This window comes from Dipodomys merriami, unplaced genomic scaffold (genome assembly GCF_024711535.1).
Source record: "Dipodomys merriami isolate MVZ:Mamm:240054 unplaced genomic scaffold, mDipMer1.0.p SCAF_186, whole genome shotgun sequence".
Taxonomy (NCBI): domain Eukaryota; kingdom Metazoa; phylum Chordata; class Mammalia; order Rodentia; family Heteromyidae; genus Dipodomys; species Dipodomys merriami.
The window spans coordinates 436,460-456,444 of record NW_027203226.1 but is presented as its reverse complement, the minus strand read 5'-3'; the positions used below and the strand labels follow the sequence as shown (position 1 = coordinate 456,444).

Here is a 19,985-nt window from a genome sequence, read left to right as displayed (position 1 = left end):
TGGTGTGTTATAATTGTCTTCAGATCAGAAATATTCTAGAGTTTAAAGTAGAATGACGGGCTGTACATTTTCAACGGAAGAGTGATGATCACCCCCTGCAATTATTCTTAGTGGAAAATCCTTCCTATACATTTTACTGACTTATCTTCTACTCTGTGCTTTACCATTATCAGGGAGGGTCACACTGTATAGAGCTACAATACTGCAGCAACCTTAGCTGTCTTTGAATTTTACCTCTAATCTTAATACCAAGGTCAACTTCGCAACTCTAATCACATCATTAGTGGACACCTGAACTTTCCAAGCTTGGTTAAAAATTCAGCTATCATTGCTCATTGCCAGTGTTAAAGATCTCACTCTATTAGATTTATTGTGTTTCTTCTTGTATTTCCAACACTGCCTTAGATGTTGGTTTTTGATATAGAGCTTTTAGTTTGCATTTGATTTATGGAAGTGTTAGTAATGTCAGTTGAACTGCATATATTATAATGTAAGAAATTTGATGTTTTGACATATGAATTTAATTTTCGCAATTGAGGAAGTCAATGCACATCACTAACAAAAGTTTCTTTATATGTACTGGTATTGCTTTATTATGAACTTCCTAAAAGCCAGTCATAGGAGCACATGTCCTAATCCCATCACTTCTGTCACTGAGACAAGGCTTGAAATGTCCAGACGACTTGGCACTTCATAGTGAGAAAGTTTCTACAATGAAGGGTGAGAGAATAGAAAAAAGAGCAAATGAATCTTCCAACTGTTTTGTTACATGTTCTTTACACTTAGCCATTAAGACACCATAATAGTATTTTTATAACTTCTTACCTACTTTTTTCCTGTTCTGAGATGTTTTATTTATGGATCTCTAAGAAATCATATAAGAATCATAAAATAAATCTATAAATCATATAAGAAATCTTAAAAAAATAGTTTGTTATGGATTTATAACCTAAAAGGAATAATTGCAGGAAAGTATTAAGCACATAAAATGTAATGCACACCTAAAATTGTCTCTTTATTTAAAACTTCAGCAGTTGTAGTTTATTTATTCTAATAACAAAGATTATAATCTAAGTTACAATAGTATTCCAAATGGAACACAGAATTAGAAAAATGAAGGGGAGCACTAAAGAATGCTACTGCTACTACTAATAGTGTAAGAATATAATTTAGACAAAACTCCTTCAGACTAAAAGCCACAGGACAGCCCCAACATTACTTTGTTTCATATGAAGACAAGACCTTTTTTTGTAAAGATAAGTTTTCACAGATATTAACATCAGTTGGGTATATATTTCTTAAGGCTTTCAGGAAGGATGCTTTGACAATGCTGATGGAAGCTGACTTCTTTTGGACCTACTACACAATGTGCAGACCCCATTCCAAGCACTGCACCTGCATTAGGGTCATTTTCATGCTCAAGATAGTTCTTCCAGTTAGGAAATGAATTAAGTATTTTATTAAAAAAAGAAGTAGACAACAAGGCCAAACAAATTTCCCAAGTACCCAATACGGATAAGCTGTAGAACCATAATTCAAATCCAGGTTTCCACCAGGCATATCTGAGGATATTCTGTAAGTTTCACATTCATTACCTTTCAAGATGTATGGAGCAGATGAACCCACATTATCTTCCTAATTATGGTTAAAATGGCAATAACATTGCTACAGAATATACATAGTTTTAAATTAAAAGGGTGTGGGTAATGACATTGTAGGTGATCTTTATACCAAATAAAGACTGAACCAAAAAGAAAAGTAAGGGGCTGGGAAGGTGGCTCAGTGATAGAGCGCTTGCCTTGAATGCATGAGGTCCTGGGATCAATTCCTCGGTACCACATAAGCAAAAAGAAAAAAGTTGAAAGTTGTACTGTGCCTCAAGTGGTAGAGCACTATCCTGGAGCTGAAGAGCTGAGGGACAGCACCCATGCCCAGAGTTCAGGCCCCACGACCGGACCCCCCCCCCGAAAAAAAATTAAAGAACCTAGGCCGCAAATTTTAGTCATAGTACTAGCACTCATATACCATATATACATATATATACATATATATATATATATATATATATATATATATATATATATATATATATATACACATATATATGCTTCCTAAAATATACAGTGAGTTAATTTTTTGAAACCTGGTCATAGATTAAATATGAGGTGTGAAAAAGTATGTAACTCTGAAATGACTCCAAGGTATTTTGAGAAGACAGCTGGAAGAGTTATCACTTAATCAAATAGTAATTGGGGATTGGTTTGTAGATAGAGATCAAAGCTCACTTTGGGATATTTTGAGTTTGTTAAAATCAGTAGTTAGGAGTTGTCAGTAGACAGGATGCTATTAAGGACTTGAATTAAAGTAAACAGAGATGGAGAAAAAATGCAGAAATAATACTGTACTCAGTGGTAAAAAATATGAGAAGGAATATTACAGAGCTAAGCCCCGGGATACACAAATATGTAAAACATGACAAATGAAGAAAAACAGTAATAAGTATGTAATGCAGACTTATATTGGTAGGTATTTTTAATGTTTAAGGGCTATGAAGTGATTGTGTGATGACCTAAAATTTAAGAAATTCGTAAGTTCAACTATCCTTTGGGCCAACCATAGCTAATAGGTTAAGTAAAACGGGGCCACAATAGTGTGTCTTCATTTACCAAAGTGAAAGTAGGCCAATATTTGGAAAGCCACTTTTTGGACATGTGGTTGGAGTGGCAATTACTGCAGTTTGTTCAACTGTCAGTAGAAAGCAACAGGTTTAGCACAATGATAGAAATCTTTCAGGGATCTGGTAGATTTTCCCTCTGTCTTCAATTTCCCTTTTATTCTGAGAGCTAAAATATCACTATTGGAAGCCTGTCCAAATTGTGCCTTTGGCAAGTTAACAGATAGTCAGTCTATCACATGCCCAAATAAAAGAGAATTGGAACAGGTTTACATTGAGCACTCACAGTAGACAGGTCTCTGGACTTTCTCAGGAAAAGCCTTCTGCCATTGTGGGATGGATAGGGCTGGATAATATGCAAAATAGACACCATAGATTGAAAGTATTCTGCTAAGTTAACACTTGAGTTATCGGAAGTTTTAACTGCATTGTATTGACTTTAATGAATCAGTTAATCAGATTCTTCATGCCATATGATTTTACTAGACTGTAAAATTCATGCTTATCGCATTTCCTTTGTATAACGTATAGTATGTTTTGAAATTTAGTATAAAACATTTGTCTTTTCATTTATTTATTTTTAATATGTATTACTCTAGTTTTCATGAGTAGGGAAATGCCCTGGAACTTTGTAATTTGATGTCATATGTAATTTATTTTTTTTTAATTCTTATTTATTGTCTATTGCAGCCCCCGGCTATATGTAATTTAAACTGTAGTTTTTTTCAAGTGTATCATCCTACGCTGAAGTATTTTTCTTACAAGCTTTCTAATAAATATGTAGTCTATTCAATTTTGAAAAGTACTGCTGTACCTTCCACTTATTTGTGGCATTTCTGAAATCCAAGTTCCTCTGTGTGTCAGGGTTGATACTTTTGCTTGTAACAGTTTTGTTATTGAATACATAGCATCTGACTACTTAGGGAACAAAGGATGTGAAGTTACAGTATCCCAATAAAGAACTTCCAGGACAATTCAAGGGCAACTCATGTACTCTCTATGTAGGTGAATAGGAGCATAGAAAAGAAAGTCTTATACATAAAAGTGACTGGGAGTGTGTGCACATAGGTATTCACTTATTTATCTGTTGTTATAGTTTTACATATTCAATATTATTCATTATATATATATATATACATATATGATCACAATTTCCAAAATCCAGAGAACCACATCCATGGTCATTGCTTTCCTATGTTGCTTTTTGGGTAATAAGAATGAAACCTGGTATTGTCCTGTGGTAGAGAAATAACTCAGATTCAAACATTTTTCTTTCAATAGGTTGCCTGTTCCTACATCTAAAATGAGGAAGTCTGTTAATACATAATACATGTTATAATCTATTTAATATATTTATACAATGTATAATATATTCTATATTATAATATATATTATATATAATAACTGAGTTCATAAGGAAAAATACAACAAACATACCTAGGTCCATACTTTCCCAGCCATGATTAGGTTCAGTAGAGTTAGGTGCATTACATCTCAACAGGAAAAGTCTACTAAAGTTTTGATGACCTTGAGTTAGATAAGGAGAATTTCTGTAAAAAGAGCCTCTCTTCAATTATGAGAAAAGATAAGTTTGGAAGGATTTTTGTTTTATTTTTTTTTGTTTTTATTTAGGCCGGACAAGAAGCCTGAACTCTGGGCCTGAGCACTGTCCATCACCTCTTCAATTCAAGGCTAGTTCCCTACCACTCAAGCCATAACAGCACTTCTGGCTTTTTTTTGCTTATGTGGCACTGAAGAATCGAACCCTAGGCATTGTCCCTGAGCTCAAGGCTCGTGCTCTACCACTTGAACCACAGCACCACTTCTGGCTTTTTCTGCCTGGGATTGCTTTGAATCATAATACTCAGATCTCAGCCTCCCGGGTAGCTAGGATTACAGGTGTGAGCCACCAGTGTCCAGCACTTTCCTCTCTTTTAGATATTATTCTAAAAGCCTCCTATCCAAGGTCACTCCTAAGATAATAAATGGACCTTTGTCAATAGTTCCTTCATACTCTTATCTCCTGTTATGGCTATGGTGTGTCTTTTCCATTGTATCCTGAACCTCCTTCACAGTTCTCTTCCTAATCCATGATTCTAGATATATTACTAATAATTACCTAAATTTTGTGGCTATAAACCCTAAATCACTCAACTATTAATTTAATTTAATTTTTTTTCAATATGATCGAGGTTCTGTACAAATCTGAGCTTATATTCACCTCTTGCATCTACCTCTAGGCATGAGCAGAGCCTGGGCCTAATCTGCTTTAAATGCAAGAGGTTAGCCAAAGAACAGCCTACAGTATTCCTGCCTAGGAGTCAGTACAGGTAGTTGAGTGCCTGAAAGAAGCAATGCATTCCTAACATGAGAAGGGGTGAGAGAGACAACAGCCTACAGAGCAAACTGGCAGTCACAGCATTTAAAAACTTCTCCTTTGGGGAAACTGACTTCCTGCAAAGTGGCAGTGAGATAACTTTAATTTTCTTATATGAAGGAAGTTGTCATGTCTCACTACATAACTCCCTTGTAATCAAAGAGAGGGTCATTCTTTTGTTTCCACCTTAGGCCAAGTCTCAGTTTATGTCAGACTTTGCTCAGACTCTATTCCTACCAGAAGGTTCCTGATGAGGAGGAAAGTGTGATCTCTTGGCTTCTGACTGGCCCTTTGGGACCTGAGGCCAGTTTTAGTTTTCAACCTGTTCTTTCTGACAATGGGAAAGCTCATTCTCTTCATTGTGCCCTAGTATCGAATCTCTTCAGAGTAAGTCAAGGAATGACAGATTCTTTCTGAGTGAGTGAGTTTCTCCATTTCCAAAGAGGTCAATTAATATCTGATTCTGAGACCCAGGTGAAAGTCCTTTACCAGATCCTCCTAGCTGGAGTGGATGTTAGCTCAGACTCCAAGCCATCCTCATATTTCTCTAGCTCTTTCTCATGAACCAAAAAGTTACAGGAGTTTAGTTCAGAAACAAGGAGAAATGAGAGAAGTAGAAGAACCATTGGCAGGGTGAGGAATTTTGAGATTTTGGGTTAAAAAAAAGGGCTCAGAAAATCTAGGATCAGGGGGCTGGGAAGGTTGCTCAGTGGTAGAGCGCTTGCCTTGCATGCCTGAGGCCCTGGGTTCGATTCCTCAGCACCACATAAGCAAAAAGAAAAAAGCTGAAAGTGGCGCTGTGGCTCAAGTGGTAGAGCGCTAGCTTTGAGCTGAAGAGCTGAGGGACAGTGCCCAGGCCAGAGTTCAGGCCCCAGGACCGCACACCACCCCCCCCCAAAAAAAGAAAATCTAGGATCACTCACATCATTAGGGAATCACATCATAAAATTAGGGAATAAATGTAATAAATTACTACCTAAATTATTAACTCCACTACTCTACATTACAAGTGTTCTGTCAAAAGTTAGCTGTCCTAGCTCTATTTTGATCAGGAAAACAAAGTTCTACTGAGTATCTTTATCCATACCCCAGGTTGTTCTTACTCTCTACTTCTCTGTTACTTTCCTTTGCTGCATTCAATCAATGACACTTGAATGTGTTAGCATCTTCTAATCTATTTGTTATAAAGTAAAACAAATTATGGGGAAATGTATATCTATGGTACACTTTCTTCTATGGCATATTTATTTGATGTTATTAAGTATTATTTTAATAGTTTCATTGTTAATACTTGAGAAAAATATTTTACTATTAGCAGTAATTAGTTGCACATTTTTTTGATATTTTTCCACATCTGTGTATTTTTTAAGCTTCTAACATCGTCTTTTCCCCCAACTGTTGCCTTCTTAAAATTGCTTCAAATTATAAACTATATATGATGGTCCTCTATGTGTTCATTGATATATTTAAATTTTGATCTAATATGTACATATTATAGGAAATCTTCAACCTATTGTAATTGTTCTGAAAATCAATATGGATGTTCCTCATTAAAGCAAAAACACAATGCCACAAAACTTAGTGAAAGTAGGATTAGGTATATATTCAAAATATTTAGCAATGATACAGTAGAAACATTCACTTCTCATATACCAGAACATGTTTATAGCTATGAACAGCACATTTTCTTCATTCTCTCTTTCTGGTGCATCTAGGTTTATTACACAGGTTGGTTGCTATAGAATATTGCTGCCATGAACATGTATGTTCATGATGATTTATATTCTTTCAATATGTATCCAATTGCAGTAAAGGTCATCAACATATCTGTCTTTTTGGTATTGTGTAAACTTCCATTAAGATATCCCTATGGTTTGCACTAGTTTACAATGCCACAAAACCAAATATAGTTCCTTATTTATTTAAATCTCCAGCAGTTTATTTATTTGAGTGGTGGTAGCTATTCTGGTGTGTAAGATAGGATCTCAGTGACTTTCCTCTTTATTTTCCTTCGTATTTGCTATGTGGATATGAATCTCAAAAATTTCATTTATTTATTAAACACTTACATTTGTACTTCATTCCTGATTAGTGTCTTTCTTTTTCTTTGGTATTTGATCAATTTTTAAGATTTATAACTTTTGATTTTTTCCCATTACAAATACTCATTTCAGTTAGTAAAAAGATTTTTTTTTTCATTATAGTGGTGCACAATTAACTAAAAACAACAGATTGTACATTTATATCACTGGATGTTTTGTTTGTATTTACAGCCAGGAAATTGTTTCAATAAAGATGCTGAACTTCTTTCATTGATATACTGAAACTATAGTATCTCATATTGGCCTAAATTAATCTCAGAATTAACAGGGAGAGCCTGGGCCACCACAGTCTGGGCTAAGTAAAACCACTAACACAGTATAAACTGCATTTAAAGAGAGCAAAGGGCTTCATAAAAGATCGAAGAAAGGCATCACCTTCATGAAGCAAATGTTGAAGTTCACAAGCAGACCTTAGGAATCTGAATATCAAGAAGATCAAAGGATAAAAGTATTTAGAAGGACAACTTTAGAACTCAAAATTGGGGAGGTGGGACAAACGATAGATACCAAAACTCAGTGCTGAAGGGAAGGAGAATTTTACCCCAAACCTCAGCTGTGTCTGACTCTCTCACACAACACACACAGACACACACACACACACACAAACACAGACACACACACAGACACACACACACACACACACACACACACACACACACACACACACACACACACACATACCCCTAGTGAGAGATCTTTGCCAAAGCACAGGCATTCTGGACTTAGACACCGAATACTCTGAAACTATCCATTGTGAAGGCCTTTACTGAAAGTACCCATTGTAAGTAGACATTTACTGAAAGTTAGAACTCAGGTTCCTGGAAAAACCGTGAAATGTCACAATAAATTTCTGCCCATAACTCCCCTAGCAATAGCCATCAGCGGATGACAGGAAGTACCTAAAGCTACAGATTATTTTTAATTTTTAATGTTTTCTTTTACTTTTTTATTGTGAAAATACTGTACAGAGGAGCTACAGTTACATGGGCAAGATAATGTGTACATTTCTTATCAAGCATTGTAGCCTCCTCCTTTGTTTCCCCCTCCCATCCCTTCCCATTGTCCCCCGCCCCCCATCGAATCCTCCTCCCCCCTTCCCCTCACCAAAGTTGTAAAGTTCATTTTTCTCCATAAGAACTTGTACATCTCATTGTTGCAATGGGTCCAACTGTATCCTTATTTAAATGATTTGTTTTTTTCCCCTTCTCCTCCACAAATTATTGCTTATTGCTTAGCCTGCACTCGATAGCCAATAAGATTGTTATAAAATTACCCAGTTAACAGAAGGGTCGGGGATCTCAACTCTGATCCACTGCAATGGTGACAGTTGTGAGTCCAGGCTCGACCTTGCAATAAATGACTCTAATTTGGTCACATGAGAACTGGCTCCATGGTGGTCTTTGGGGATCCTTATCTAAGCACAAGGCTAGTGTACACAGAGAACCCCAGGGGCAGCTGTATCTGGAACAATGAAGCTTTTTTCCTCTTCTTTTCAGATAATCAATCATGATGTTGCAGTTGGCTCCACAGTTGCTCCACACCTGAGCAGGAGGAAGGAAAGGATGCCTTAGACTGCAGGACGGCCTTGTGTACCCCTGGATTTGTAAGAATGCAGTTTGTGGTCCTCTAGGCAGGGGTGGCCAAGCTGAAATGGTGGTAAACTTTGCCTGGAGGGTGGCACCCTGTGAGCCCTGCATGCATGGTGAAGCAGCCTGGAAAGCCCTGTGAACATCTCCGGTATGGCTTCTCAGTGGATTGGAGAAATTGACTCCTGTAGTTGCACATGGCATGAGACAGGAGGAGAGCAGGAATCCAGAAGATGGGAGAGGCACAGAAGCAAATGCACCTCTCCATTGAGACTCCTCGGTCATTCTAAAGAGGTTCACAACCCACACGTGGCGGCCACTGCACAGGTCCCCAGAGGCCCTACTTGTCTGGGGAGCAGTTCCTGGTCCTGATCCAGAGCTGGAACTTCCCAAGTCGCCCTGAGCTTGGCTGGGCTGGAGCGGAGTCTACCAGCCATGCTTCCTCTGCCCTGCTGAGTATAGCCTCCTAGCAGCTGCCCAGGCTACAGCACCCACAACAGACCACCTACTTGGGGCAGGCTGAAGCTGTGCTGACAATTCCTGCCTGGTGCCTGCTTCAAGGCAAGAGCCAGGCCTAGCCCACAGCAGAGCTGGCCCTCACTTCCAAGGGCATCGAGAGAGGCATGACAACCACAGGCCCAGCCTTGCTGCCCTCACTGCCCCTAGAGGTTACCTATAAGTCCCTGCCTTTGTTCTTGAAATTCTTCAGCCATTGGTTGTCTGATTTTTCATTATCTGTTTGGGTGGGACTCGAGACTTCTTCTTCTCCTCACCAAGATAACATGCCCTAGCAAAGCCACCCCAACTACCAATCTACCATATATTATGTGATTTTTTTTGTTTCTCTTCTATTTTCTTCCTCCATGGTATAACCTGTTTCCACTGTATTTGAGGTCTGTGAGCTCCAACTTGTATATACAAATTTCTAATGTGGGGAGGGGAAGGGAAATTAAATGCTGAAAGAAGTACACAGTATGACCCGTTGTTACAATGAGATGAACAAGACACTATGTTGAAAATGAACTTTACTAGTTGGGAATGAAAGGTGAGAGTTGGGGCGGTGGGGAGAAAAGGGATGGCAGGGAAAAACAAAAGAGGAGGTAACAATGTTCGTTAGATAATGTACTCACTAACTTACTTATGTAACTCTAATCCCTCTGTCTACCATTTTCACAATTAAAAAAACATGAAAAAATATCCTGGAGTACATTAAGTTCAAATATCCTAAATGCTCTGTAAACTAAGACCAATTTTAAATGGGAAGTAGGTTCTCAGAAACATTTTTTTGTCAGTGTTGGTGTTGTGCATTATTACCCAAGTGTACATAAATTAACAGAAGGAGAAACAATAGGAATAGGAGAAAGAGAAGTTCTGTGTTTAAGTATAATGGTTCAATAAACTATAGAAGACTCTGCAAATAAGACAACTTTGAAACAATAAAGCCAAGGCCAGTATTTAGACCTATGGGAGTGACATAGAGAAAGCATTACTCCTAAATGGAACATGAAGGATGAGGCCACTCTCTTTCTTCTACTAGCTATAAATCATGGTAGCTAATCATGCAAATTTGTAATAACTAGAATGCAAGAATAATTCTGGTTCCAAGCAAGTCATATATAAGACCATGGACTTAACTGGGGGAAAAATGCCATGTTGAGAGAGCAGAAATTATTCTAGCAATGAACTGGTGGCTAAGATCATATTTCTTTTTATTTCTTTTTATTTTTCTTTTCTTTTTCTTTTGATGGTAGTGGGGCTTGAACTCCATGCCTGGGCACTGTCCCTCTACTCTTCAGCTCAAAGCTTGTGCTCTACCTCTTGAGCCACAGCACTACTTACAGTTTTGTGGTGGTTAATTAAAGATAAGTGCCTAAGAAACTTTCCTACTCATGCTGGATTTGAACTGCAATCCTCAGATCTCAGCCTCCTGATTAGCTAGGATTACAGGTGTGAGCCACTGGCACCCTGCTTAGGATCACATGTAATTCACTTGCAATATATTATCTCCTTTTATTGAATACATTTTAGTGCTGTGGAAGTGAATTGTACCTTCATAGGTTTTCAAAGCCTAATTTTCACAAACTTGCATTTCTTCAAATAGAAATGCTATAAATTTTAGAACAGACATTAAAATAGATATAAAATTCACTTACAGGAATTTTTCCAGCATACATCCTCTATAGTGTGTCTTTTCAAAATTTGATTTTTGGGGATTTTTTCCAGGGTCTCACACATATTTTCAAGTGCACTGTCAATGAACTACAATTCTCTTTCGAAACACGGTTTTTACTTCTCTTTAATGCATTCATAGAAGTGTAATGAATATACAATTCTTTTTTACCTTTATGACTTGAAATCTTGCTTGCTAAAATGATTGCAGTATTATAAAAATCGATCATTATGAGGAGTTTATCAATTTCTCCACAAATGCATTACTTTATTTTGTGTCATCTTTTTATGTTAGGGTCATACTAGTGAGTTTTCTTTGTCTTTTTTCTTAGATACTAAAGAGTAACTTATTTCATATGCTCCTCCTATTGACTTTTAATTTACACATGTTCTTTAAAGAAATATCCTATTCAGGAAAAATTATATGGAATTGGAAGATATAAAAATACTTAAGATTCAGATTGTAGCATTAACAAATATGTTCCCTCTATCTGTTGGATATGTTTCACTTCGGTTATAGTGTCCTTTGAATTATGAGTATAGTTTCCTTTGAATTATGAAATGCTATCACTTGATATAATCCAGTATATTCTTGCCTTTCTTTAGCCACTAATGATTTCCATTAGAAAACTTTACTGATAAAATGTCATGAATTTTTACGTTTATCTCTTATAGGTTTTTACATCTCACATTTAGTTTGATAATCTTTTTTTATTATAAATTTTTGTATAAGGATTGAGGTAGGCCAGGCGCCTGTAGGTCACTCCTGTAATCCTAGCTAGGCAGGAGTCTGAGATCTAAGGACCACGGTTTAAAGCCAGCCTGGGCAGGAAAGTCCATGAGACTCTTACCTCTAATAAACCAATAGAAATCCAGAAGTGGTGCAGTGGCTCAAGTGGTAGGGTGCTCACATTGAGCTGAAGAGCACACGGACAGTGCCTGAGCCCAGAGTTCCAGCCCCATGAGTGACAAAAAAACAAAACAAAAGAAACAAAAAAAAAGGATTGAGGTAGTAGTCTAAGATCATTCTGTAAATCCCGAAAGACAATAGTGCCAATACACCCATTTAAGATTCTATTTTTATTTCATAAAGTCATAGGATAGTTTTCAAAATCTATTGATCATACAACTGAGAAATTATTTTTAACAAATCTGTTACATTCTTCTATGTGTCTGCTCTTGTAGTAGAACTATGTTGTCTTCACTACTAAACATGATAAAAAGATTCAAAGCTAGTATGAAGGGTGAAGCTACACCATTTTACAAGATTGTTCTGACTGACCTGTATTCCTTGAATTTACATAGGAGTTTATTGAGCAGGTGGACCAATATTCTACAGAGATATCTAGATGTTTGATAGTCACTCATATTTTGTACCTTCAAAAAACATAAGACCCCAGATATTATATATAGAAAAATGTCTTCAGAGAATACTTGAAACAACTAAAATTAACTGAGGAATTAGTTAAGATTTAGATAACACTGTAGCATAACAAAGCTGAATGATAACAACTTGAGTTGTACAACAGAAGAAAGTGAGAGGAGAAAGAATGATGGACCACATAGGAGCTATATGTGATTGCTATTGTGTTTCAAAAACCAGGAAGACTTCAGAGAAGAAAAGGAGAAAAATAAAGTGTCCTGAGAGAAGTTTCTTTTTAATCCATCTAATAGCTTGTACTAAAATCAGTGGAAATGGGAAAAATTAAAATAGAAATTAAAGCGTTGTATATACATGTTGTAATAGGAATATGATAATTTTCAAAGAAATAAGAGAGAGAATAGTTAAACTCTAAAGGGAAAAGGAATGAAGAGAGAAAAGAAGCAAAGTAAAACCTTTATCAATAACAAACACAAGAGTTTGGAAGTGGAAATATTCTAAATTACAATAAAAATTGCTAGCATGGATAGAATATGGATGACATGTTATCATATATAATTTTGAAAAAGCATACTAGGAATGAAAGTCATGGTTTAAAACACTATTTGGATTATAACTAGACAGTATAGCTCAGTGGTAAACCATTGGCTTTGCATATGTGAAGCAATTGTGTGAACTCCCAAGCATTACAAAGTACACACAAAGCACACACACACAAAAACCACATAAACACACACACACACACACCACATACACACATTTGCAATATTGATATTTGTGGAGAGCTGTGGGAGCCGCGACCAAAGACGGCTGCAAAAGCAACATTGTAGCTAAAATGGCGGGGCCCGCGTGGCGCAGCTCCGACCTAAGATGGCACGGGCTCCCGCCTTCCGTCTTCCCGGTGACGAGTGCTCTCTATAAAAAACAACTCCTTATATGGCTATGACTTGGCTCCTAGTTTGCTTCTGTGTTTGCAGCCCTATCAGTATATGCCACGTGGTGCTTCAGGATTGGCCATCCAGGACGCTTATAACCGGAGCACGGGGGCGGATGGGAAGAAGAAGCAGGAAGAAGCAGGAAGAAGCGGGCAGGAGAGAAGCAGGAGAGAAGAAGCTGTAAACAAGGTCCTGAATAAACCGCCTGAAAGAAGAACCTGTTGTCGCGTCATCCTTGCGGGTCGAGGTGGTCGGGACAAGTGGCGCCCAAGGTAGGGCTCGACAGGATTCAGAACTTTCAGTGGTCAGGGTGGTGCACCGGTAAATTCCCAGGAAAAGGGGGAATCCGCGACAAGAGCAGGGGTAAGTTCCCAGGTAAGAGGGGATCTGCGATAAAAGCGGGAGGGATTTTTTTCTCGTCTCTGTAGATAAAAGAGAGAGCAGAAACCCGGGAAGAAATAAAATACAGGCCTAAAGTGAAAGTAACAAAAAAAACAACTAAGATGGGCACCGCCACGTCACATCAAATTTTTCTGGCCCTGGAAGAGCTGCTATGCTCAAAAGGACTAAAGTTAAAAAAGGATACTTTACGGAGGTTCCTTGAGGAATGCAACATTGTAGCTCCTTAGTTCCTAGTCTCCGGGAGCCTCACAGTAGCCTCATGGGAGAAGTTGGGAGAGGAGTTAGATTTTGCTTATGAACAAGGAGCACTTAAGGGTGGGGAAAGACCAATTTGGAGGTTAGTGAGAAGTTGCCTGGAGGATCAGCACTGCAGCAAGGTAGTGGAGATTGGGCAAGCAGCTTTAGAGAGACTGCAGGAAAAAAGATCAGAGAGAGGCAGTGTTGCTAGCGGCACTGCAAAAAGGCCAAGGTCAAAATTATACCCCGATTTCACAGAGCTCGATTCCCTTGAGGAATCTGACTTCGAGGAGATTCAAGCAATCACAGAACAAATTGAAAGGACAAAGATATCAGATAAAGGAAAAGAAGAGGAAAAGGAGTTAAGGAAAGATAGAGGGTGCTGCTGTGGGAGTTCCAGATGCCCCAGAACACCGACAGTTTCTCCCCCTTATAGTGAAGGTTTCAAGGTCTCGGGCTGGTCCTTCAACCCAGGGGCATGGAGAGAGGCACGAAGTGAGTTACCCCTGACTTTTCCAGTATTTGTGGATGCTAATCAGCAGAGATACCATGAGCCTTTAGATTTCAAGGTGATTAAGTCTCTAGCTGAGTCAGTACATATGTATAGAGTAACTGCATCCTTTACTATTGGACAAGTCGAGGCATTAGAAAGGCATTGTATGACACCCGGACACTGGGCTAGTCTCGTGAAATCCTGCTTGAGCCCTGGACAATACTTGGATTGGAAAGCTTATTTAGTTGAATTTGCAAATGAAGAAGCCGCAGCAAACCAAGCTGCTGGCAATCCTGCTTGGGATAGAGACATGCTTCTAGGTATAGGAAGGTTTGCCAACCAACAGATAGGATATCCAGTAGAAGTATATCAACAGATTAACAAGATAGGGATTAAAGTATGGAAAGCCTTGCCTAATAAAGGAGAAGTAAGTGGGAACTTAACAAAAATCATACAGGGGTCTACTGAACCCTTCTCGGACTATGTAGCAAGGATGGTTGAGGCAGCAGGAAGAATCTTTGGGGACCCTGATGCGGCCATGCCCCTAATTAAACAACTAGTATTTGAGCATGCACTAAAGAGTGCAAGTCTGCCATTACCCCTTACAAAAATCAGGGATTGGAGGCTTGGATGAAAATTTGCAGAGAATTTGGAGGGCCTTTAACCAATGCCGGATTAGCCGCTGCAGTCTTGCAGTTAACACACAAAAAGGGAGGAAGGACAGGGGTGTGCTATCACTGTGGGAAAGATGGACATATGAAGCATAATTGTCCCCATAGAGGAGAGGGAGGTAGCAAGCTCCCAGGACCACAAAAGCAGCCTGGCCTCTGTCCGCGCTGCAAAAAGGGGACGCATTGGGCAAATGAATGCAGATCCGTTAAGGATATCAATGGCCAACCCCTAGAGCAGACAAAAAACGAGAAGCGGGGCCCTCATCCCCAGGGCCCACAAATATATGGGGCAGTGGAGCAGGAACAATCAAAACTGGAACAGTGGCCGACATTACAGCACCCACAGAACCGCGGAGAGCCACTGCAGGCTCCGCAGGACTGGACCTCTGCGCTACCACCAGACTCGTACTAACCCCCCAAATGGGAGTTCAGTTAGTGGATACAGATTTCAAAGGACCCTTGGAACCAGGAACAGTAGGGTTGCTTTTGGGCAGGTCGTCTGTCACTCTACGGGGTCTTAAAATACACCCTGGAGTAATAGACCCTGATTATACTGGAACTATTAAAATCATGGTTGAGTCACCAAAAGAAATTTTTGCCATATCTCCTGGTGACCGCATTGAACAGCTGCTTATTTTACCTAGCCTCCATGAGCATTTTGAAGCGCAGCAACAGACTAGGGCAGAAAAGGGTTTCGGATCCACAGGAGTAGATCTGACATTTATATCACTTGATTTAGACCAAAGACCAGTGCTAGAACTAAAAATAGACAATAAAAAGATACTAGGTCTTCTAGATACTGGGGCAGATAAAAGTATAATTGCAAAAGAGGATTGGCCGTTTTGATGGCCTATACAGACCTCTCCTCAAGTATTACAAGGCCTAGGATATGCAAAAACTCCTCAAATGAGTGCAAGACAACTCTCCTGGAAGGACGATGAAGGCCACTCAGGCACTATTCAGCCTTACGTGCTAGAGCTGCCAGTATCACTGTGAGGAAGAGATCTGTTAAAAGAGATGGGGTTTACTCTGAGCAATGAATATTCAGCTGTTTCCCAAGAGATGATGACTCGCATGGGGTATCATCCTGGCTTTGGCCTAGGGAAATTTCTACAAGGCAATAAAGAGCCCATCCAAGTAAAACAAAAGTTAGACAAACAGGGACTGGAGTTTTCATAGCGGCCACTGGGGCGGGCATTCCCATAGTTTGGAAGACGGGGGATCTGGTATGGGTGCCTCAGTGGCCACTGCCCTCGGAAAAGCTTGCTGCTGCTCAAACTCTAGTACAAGAACAGATAGAACTGGGGCACCTTAAGCCTTCTGTTTCTCCTTGGAATACTCCTATTTTTGTAATAAAAAGGAAATCCGGAAAGTGGAGATTGCTACATGACTTGCGTGCAATCAATGGACAAGTGCAAATTATGGGTCCAGTTCAGAGGGGCTTACTGCTTCTTTCTTCCCTACCTGAAAATTGGCCTGTTATAGTCATTGACATAAAGGATTGTTTCTTTTCTATTCCATTATTTGCTAGGGACACTGAACGTTTTGCTTTTACCCTCCCTTCCTGTAATCATGAGGAACCGGACAAAAGGTACGAATGGGTAGTATTTCCCCAGGGCATGGCAAACAGTCCAACCATGTGTCAGTTATTTGTGACCGAGGCTCTTAAGCCACTTAGACAAAAATATCCCAAGGTGCGCTGCATTCATTATATGGATGATATTTTGTTGGCCTCTAAATCAGAGCAATTACTACATAAAGCTTATGAGGAACTTACCAAGCTGTTAAATGCTAAAAGCTTGTTTATTGCCCCTGAGAAAGTACAACAACACTCTGTTGTTGAATATTTAGGGGCTACCATACATAAATCTCATATTGTACCCCAAAAGGTAGAATTGAGGAAGGAGACATTAATTGGATCTGATGTTATTTAAAGCTGCCAAATTATGAACTTAAGCCCTTATATAACATGCTACAAGGAGACTCTGCATTAGATTCTCCAAGACAGCTTACGGATGAGGCACGTGATTCACTACGAAAGGTAGAGCATGAGTTACAAAAGGCATGTTTAAAAAGAGTTAAGGAAGGTGAGCCAATTACTTTGTGTATTCTCCCTACATGTGTTCAACCTTCAGGGCTTTTATGGCAAGATGGCCCAGTGCTTTGGATTTACCCAAAAGTTTCTCCGGCAAAATCCATTGAGTATTACCCTGCCGCGGTAGCCACTGTGGCGTTATCGGGGGTTCAGCAGTGAATCCAACATTTTGGCAATGCTCCATGCTTCATTATTGTTCCATATACTAATCATCAAGTACAAACATTATGTGCTACTGTAGATGATTGGGCAGTCTTACAATGTAGTTTTAAAGGACAGATAGATAACCATTTTCCAAAACATCCCCTGTTAAATTTTCTAAAAGAACATCCCGTAGTTTTTCCTAAAGTTACCTCCTTAAATCCCCTTGCTAGAGCTTGCAATATTTTTACCGATGGCTCTAAAATGGGATGCGGCGTGTACATGGTGGAAGGCCATGACCCAGTCCGCCACCAGTTTCAAGCCGGTGCTCCACAATTAGTGGAACTACAAATTGTTGTAAAAGTGTTTCAAACCTGTCCTTTTCCTTTTAATTTAATTTCAGACTCTGCTTATGTTATAAATGCTTTAAGAGTCTTGGAGGCTGCAGGGCCAATAAAACAGGCCTCTTCTGTTGGATATTTGTTTTGTCGCTTACAACGATTGCTTTGGCAACGACAACACCATTTCTATCGCTTACATATTCGCGCCCATACTGGTCTGCCTGGCCCTTTAAATGAAGGCAATGATATTGTTGATTGTTATACCCGTCAAGATTGGATTTTTTTTAGTTCAAATTTGGATAGAGCAAAAACTTTTCATAATAACTTTCATGTTAACTCAAAAGCTTTACAAAAACAATTTCGACTTTCCCGTGCGGATGCCCGACAAATAGATTTAGATTTCCCTCATTGTGTAATTTATCACCACTTACCTAGTGTTGGTGTTAATCCTCGAGGCCTTTTGCCTCTTAAAATATGGCAAATGGATGTTACCCATGTACCTGAATTTGGACGCCAGAAATTCGTGCACGTTTCTGTAGACACATGCCCTGGCATTATATATGCCTCCCATATGACTGGATAAAAGGCACATCAGGTTATTACCCACTGCCTAGAGGCGTGGGCGGCTTGGGGCAAAACAAAACAGCTCAAAACTCATAATGGTCCTGCATATGCAGGAAATCAATTTTTCTCCTTTTGCAAAGCAATGGATGTTCAACTTCTTCATGGGTTGCTCTATAACCCTCAAGGCCAAGGCATCGTAGAACGTGCACATCGCACGCTAAAGGAGACTTTACAAAAATAAAAAGGGGGAATTGGCCATGGCCGTAACCCTAAGGAAAGGCTTTCTCTTGCTTTATTCACTATTAATTTTTTAAATTTGGATGCTCAAGGCCTGTCTGTGGCGGACAGGCATAACAAGTCTCAAGGTCTAACAAAAGGAATGGTAAAATGGGAAGATATTTTGACAGGGCTCTGGCGTGGGCCTGATCTGTGCTAACATGGGCACGAGGTTCTGTTTGTGTTTTTCCACAGGACCAACAGGATCCTGAACGACTTGTTAGGAGGGTCCAACAGGGTACCTGAATGACTTGTTAGGAGGGTCCAAGGAGAAGAAGCACAAGATGCAAGGGGTGGTGATGATTCTTCTGATCGCCCTCAAAAGGACAGCCTGTAAGACAAGTGCCGAGATGGAGTATCCTGTCTGTGTTCCCAAGACCGATGCCCTTATCTTTTAGATAATTGGACTGGAGAGTTTGACAGCTGTGGATCATTTGAAGGAGTGGGCGGGAATGGGCTCCCGTATTGGTATCCTGGCATTGGTGATCTTGTTGTGCCTGTGGTGCATATACCGGATTAGGAGCTCGCAGTGCAGAAATATGGCTACGGTGGTCCAGGCCTTCACTGCCATTGAGGCCGGACAGTCCCCCTATGCGTGGCTTGCCACATTAAAGGAATAGCACAGGGTGCGAGGCAAACACACTGCACTTGGGAATCACTCCCTGGTGTGAGCCCAAGAAGAGCATGTTGGGTTGCAAGTGGGTTGATGCCCAAGATCCCACCTCTGCAAAAAAGGCATCGGACAGGCCTGGTCATCACTGGGGAAGGCGCGCACCTCAGGCGAAGAACAGTGCAAGGTCCTCTCATTAATGTTTTAGACAGAGGCCCAACCTCTACTCTCACATGTTGCTTAATAAAACAAAAAAGGGGGAGCTTTGGAGAGCTGCGGGAGCCGCGACCAAAGACGGCTGCAAAAGCAACATTGTAGCTAAAATGGTGGGGCCGCGTGGTGCGGCTCAGACCTAAGATGGCGCAGGCTCCCGCCTTCCGTCTTCCCGGTGACGAGTGCTCTCTGTTAAAAACAACTCCTTATATGGCTATGACTTGGCTCCTAGTTTGCTTCTGTGTTTGCAGCCCTATTAGTATATGCCACGTGGCGTTTCAGGATTGGCCATCCAGGAGGCTTATAACCGGAGCGCGGGGGCAGATGGGAAGAAGAAGCAGGAAGAAGCAGGAAGAAGCGGGCAGGAGAGAAGCAGGAGAGAAGAAGCTGTAAACAAGGTCCTGAATAAACCGCCTGAAAGAAGAACCTGTTGTCACGTCATCCTTGCGGGTCCTTTTAAACGGAAGAAATTATCACAAACAGTAAAAGTATGTTAATATGTGAAATAATAATATTGCTCGTAGTATTTAAAAGTTTAGTAGAAAGAAAATAGTCACAATATACTTGGATTTTAATAGATTAAGTAAATTGAAAATTAATAGAAGACATGAGAACTTTTGCAAATAAGTTTTAAATAATAAACATTTTGAAACATGTGTTCTTTTATTTTAACAAATGATTGATATTACTGGTGTTTTAACTCAAGATTTAGAATATG

At 39.6% G+C, this 19,985-nt stretch overlaps 1 long non-coding RNA gene across 1 annotated transcript in view; it reads right to left on the bottom strand.

The window, feature by feature from the left end:
* Positions 1-19,985, bottom strand: part of LOC138830204 (uncharacterized) — a 51,317-nt gene that overhangs the window by 1,384 nt on the left and 29,948 nt on the right. The gene's annotated exons all lie outside the window — the stretch shown is intronic.